Source organism: Triticum dicoccoides, chromosome 5A (assembly GCF_002162155.2).
Source record: "Triticum dicoccoides isolate Atlit2015 ecotype Zavitan chromosome 5A, WEW_v2.0, whole genome shotgun sequence".
In the NCBI taxonomy this organism is placed as follows: Eukaryota; Viridiplantae; Streptophyta; class Magnoliopsida; order Poales; family Poaceae; genus Triticum; species Triticum dicoccoides.
The window spans coordinates 646,342,199-646,347,757 of record NC_041388.1 but is presented as its reverse complement, the minus strand read 5'-3'; positions in this window follow the sequence as shown (position 1 = coordinate 646,347,757).

Below are 5,559 nucleotides of genomic sequence, written 5' to 3'. Positions count from 1 at the left end.
CGATGGAGCGGGGGAGGGTGCGGGGGGTCGGCGGCGGCGGTGGAGCGGGGGGAGGGTGCGGGGGGTGCTCGGCAGCAAGGGGGATCTGATGAGGGGGATAGCGATCGAGATGGAGGGGTTCGAGATCGAGTGTCCTCATGAATATTCAATATTTTTTCATATTGAATATGAAAAAATATCATCAAATTTAAAAAAATATTCATAAATTCAAAAAGTGCCCATGAATTAAATTTAAAAATATTCATGAGTTCGAAAAATAAAAATGATAGTAGTTTTGCAAAAAAAAATAGTTGTGGCGCACTGTGTTGGAGGTGCGCCATTACTAGTTAAACTAGTAATGACGCACTCTTCCCTAGTGCGCCATTAGTATTTTTGAAAAAATAAAAAAAATTGTTGCTAATGGCGTACCAGCTCATGGTGCGTCATTACTATATAGTAGTGGTGCACCACGTTTCTGGTGCGGCATTAGTGGCCATATCATCTATAGCCCTTTTCCTAGTAGTGTGAGCAGAAGAAGTGTGTGACTGTGATAAAGGAGTAATATGGCCATCAGTAGAAAACTTCCCTTTCATGAAGTCTTGGTCTGGGTGGTACTTGATGTGATGTAGCATATGCATATAACTAAGAAGAAATCTTTTGGAGACATCAACAAGAGGTGATTGCTTGGTTGGACAATCTCATCATGAATAAACCAACAGCGCCAAAACACCATTAGAATTCTATCCAACATGCAAATATCAATTCTCGTTGCAGCAATAAGTAGCCAATCTCTCCTAGTATTTCTGAAGGTTTCCAACTTAGGCAAGTTCCAAACGTCCGACAAACTACGCCAAAACATAACTGAAAACGAACATCTGACGAAATAGTGTTCTTCTTTAGTTGGGAAGTAGCAGGTGTAGTGTTTTCTTCAGTTGGATCACTGCCCTGTAGAATTTCATCTGGTGTTTCCTCGGCATTTTTCTTCATTGGTCATGATATTCAGTGTTTTGTATTGGGCACACTTGTGTTCAAAGAACCATTTGCCTCCACAATATCTGCAAGTACTAGGTTCTCTGCACTTCCCTTCGGGCTTAGGGTTAGTTTTCTGTTCACCTTCCTTCTTGACGCCATTAGTGTCGGTCCATTCGTCCATCTTGGTCTATTTTGTACTGGCCTTGGACTACTTTTTTTTTTTGAAATCCAATGAAAGAGGACAAATTCCTCTATGTACCTTGGGCATGTAATCCCAATTCCCATGTCTGTGGTTTGAAGGGTTTCATGTAGTCTTTAATTTCTAGCTGCAGCCCATTGCATAATAACCTTCAGTAATTCTAGGGTTATCCTTTTTGTATGAAGACATCTTTCCTTCTCAGAAACAAAAGTGGATCCTTGTTTAATAGAATTGAAGTTTTCCACTACATCATAAGAGCTACCCCCTAAAAATCTTTTAACAACCACTTTACAGAATTCTTACTAGGTAAGACTTTCCTCCAATATGCTAGAATTCCTTAGCCATATGTCTGCCAATTAGATACATCTGGCATAATCCCATTTGGCCTCCTCACGCACATATACCATTGAGAAAATATTCCTCGATAGTTCTGAACCATTCCATGGGGTTGCTACCATCAAATCTGGGAGCTTTTGCAATGGATCAGTAAAACTAAGTTTCTTTGTCCTGGCTGTCGGGGATATACCCCGCGGTATGACCCGGCTGGAGTTATAAACCGGCTGGGACTTGGTAAATCGGCGAATGGTAAACCGGCAGAGTTAAGACAGAGAGTCAAGACAGATGGCTAAGAAAAACAATGTTAAACCGGCAGACAATGTTAAACCGGCAGACAATATTAAACTGGCAGACAATGTTAAACCGACAGACGTTAAGAAGCCCAGGAAGGGAAGTCAAAATAGTTTAAGTCTTAGTCCGAGATGGACTCTACATGTAACCCGCCCCTTTAACTTATATAAGGAGGGGCAGGGCTCCCCAAAGAGGGACGAGTAAGAAGAAACAATCTTAGGGCTAGACACAAAGAGGAGAGCCGTTTTACGGTGACTCCCTGATGATGATAATGAGATCTAGCTTCAAACAGCATGTAGGGTTGTTACCGGATGATGTTTCCCGGGGCCCGGAGCTGTCTAAATCCATGTCTTGTGTTGCGTCTCTCGATTCCGCTCAACCCCTCTCAAGCTACCACATAGATGCGTTGGCCTCGCGACTAAGTCCTGACATTAAGGACATCTGCTGTGACAATTCCACGACACTGGCCTTTGCTCTGGTCAAGGTATCGGCCTTGCATGGGTGTTTGGAACTAGCGGCCTGCTTATTGGTGCACAGCTATGCCTGGTCCTTCCTGGGAACTATTAGGATGACGGTACTATTGTTGTTGGTGTATTTTCTTGTTGATTGTACTATTGGTGTTCAGGTTGGTAATATAAAGGTGGGGGTAGTATTAGGGAGGAGGTGTCATGGGTAGTGCCCTTGCAACCCATTGTCCTCCTGTGAAGGTTGTAGTAAGCTTGTTGATCCAGGTCATGATGAAAGCTGTTGGTGGAGAAGTTCTAGACTCGTGCTCACCTGTCTGCCTTTGAGTCGACTTAAGAGGTGGTTGTTGTAGTCGCTGGGGAGTGAGTTGGGGTTGATGTTGCTGACTCTGCGCGTCCTTGTCTCCTCCATTTTCCTGTCTAGGTTGAGGACATGCGCTTAACCTCAAATCCATCTACAACATCAGTTCCTCTAACGATGAACTGTTTCTTGACCTCCGTGACTTTGAGGCGTATGCCCTCTACTTTAGTGTGAACACCTTCCACCTTTTTGTCCAATTGATCCATGTCCAGCTTCATGGCTGCGACCTTGGCTGCGTCTACCTTGTCGTCACCCTTCGATTTCACCATTTGGACTGAGATCTGGCTCCGGAATTTCACCGCAGGGACAAGCCTTGGAACCCTCGTGAGATCTCAAGTCCCAACCGCCACTAGCGCTCCTCGCCGCCGTTAGCACGTGGACTAGCTTGGGTCACATGATTTTATCGCCAGGAGAGACTCTCACCGGCAACCGCCACCCAGCTACGAGCATGTGCCCGAATTTGTCTACCGCCGCCTTCACGCCGTCGTTTTCAACATCGCTGCCGCTCCGCCGAGGATCGGTGACATCTGATACCAATGTGTCAGATCCTGCCGAGGGTCGACAAGATCAAACACATGAGCACGAACTAGGATTCAGATCGACTCCCGATTCGGAGACCCTTCGATTAATGGGGGATTTTCTACTGTAGCTATGGAAGGGGAAAGCTAGGGTTTGATTAGCTGATACATTGGATGCCCTCTCTCGCACGCAACCGGGGCTCATATAGACGATTACAGCTCACTGTGAGCAGGTGCAGGTAAAAAGTAAATAAAGCCGACATGTGACGTTTGCCAGTTAAACGCCATGTGGTACCGATCCAGCCGTTGATCTCCTCTTCCTTCATCCGAGCCGTCCGATGACAGTTAACTCTAGCCCAACCGATACGCTACAGATAACTGAAGTTAGGTTGCCTAAAAAAAAGATAACTGAATTTAGGTGACACTTGGGTTCAGTCTTCAGGTAGCTGACACCCTCCCCGCGCAAAACTCCGGCGACCAGCGAACACCGCTCCTCCCAGCTCCGCCACCTCCGTCCCGGGCCGCGGGCACAGGGCCGGGCAAGCAAGCGCCGCCCGCGGGCCTTGCCGCACCAGCTCCCAGTCGGCGCCGACTCCTGTCGCCCGCTCTACGCCATTCCAATCGCCAGGCCGTACGCGTACGGTTCGCTGGGAGCCATCAGTTCCTAATCACCTGCAGATGTCGACGGAAGATGTATCGCAGATATAGCAGATCAAAGTCACTGGATACTTGCAGTGAGACAGAGATAACTTTTTCTTTCTTTTGCGAATAGAGTTAACTGGACTTTACAACAGTTAAACTTCAGTTAACAGTAGCTGTCGAATTCTTCAGACAAGGTGTCGATTTCTTCAGGTATGTTCAGAGACGAGAGGTTCAGAGAACTAGTATAAGAATTTGCAATGATGATCACTTGTAAAATGTAAGATTAATCTGAATAAGTAGTAGCAAGGAAGCTCACTCATTTGGTTGAACTGAAACTGAAGCAGTCGAACACTTGAGGCAAAACTGAAGAGTCAGAAAAGAACCAAAGACTAACGGATAGCTGTCGAATTCTTGAGAGAAGGTGACCATTTCTTCAGGTATGTTCAGAGACAAGACGTTCAGAGAACTAGTGTCCTGACAACTGAAACTAAATACTTCGAGCACTCATTCGGTTTAACTGAAACTAAACTGATCAAACATAGGAGGCAAAACCAAAGCATCCACAGCCTGATTCTCCGCGCTGAATGACTTACAGCACAATACTAGAATCTGTTATATATTTTGGCCATAGCACATTACTAGTAGAATTTACAATGATCATCACTCGTAAGCTTAAACCAGAACAGTAGCAACTAAATACTGATTACTCATTCTGTTAAACTGGAAGTCAAACACTTGAGACAAAACTAAAGCATCCACAGCCAAACCATTTACGGACGATAAAAGCGTCAGGAAAGATATAAAAGGACTGATAAAATCTGTGATATAGTTTCATTTAGAGAGATAAAAGCTTAAACTGGACACTTAAACTGAGTAGTCATTTGGTTAAACTGAAAGTAAATGAATCAAACAGGAAGAGCCAAAAATCAGTTAAAATAAGGCAGGCGAAACTAAAAGCGTCAGAAAAGAGGCAAAGATCAAGGAATGCCATCGATCCACAGCAAGTATAGTTTCATCTACTAAGTGGCAAGGAATCAAGTCCTACAAGTATATATATAGTTCCGTCGATCTACTCAAGTTTATAGTTTCATCGATGGATCTACTCAAGTTTATAGTTCCATCAATCTACAGCAAGTCTCGCACGTGGTCTGCTCGCAATAACGATATCCGCAATAACGGCATCCACTTGGTCGCGGGGCGTGGCGGGGGTAGAGCGTGATCAATGGCCGCTGCTGATCAATGGCAATACCCTGAGCCTGAGCCTTCTGAGCCTTCTGACCCAGAGCCTGCTGAGCCATAGCCTGATAAGCCCGATCCTTCAGAGCCAGAGCCTGAGCCTGAGCCTGGGCCTGAGCCAGGGCCGCACTGGCGTTGCCGATCTGCATGCGAGCCCTGTAGAACTCCCTGTTGTAGCGAGCCCTGTGGTAGCAAGCCTTGCAGATGGGCAGCCAGTCCCAAAGCGCCCCCGCGGCATTGTTGCAAACAACGCACCATGGGCTCATTGCAGACTGTGGCGGTGCCGGCGCCAGCTGCAAAGAAGAAATCAATGAGTTCACTTCACCGCACGTCGATGAATCGTGAGCAGTTCGTGACTAATGTAGTGTGCATCGAAAATTGAATTGAAATTACCCCGTCGGAACTGGCGATCTGGTTCTGGCCGCCGGAGAAGAAAACGTAGCCGCTCGGCACGCCGATGCCGAAGAAGGGCACACTCCCACCGGCTGCAACGCAAGAATCACACAGCAGAAATCCAACTCCGGCGTCAGTGAATACCAACCAAGGACCGCACGGACCAGA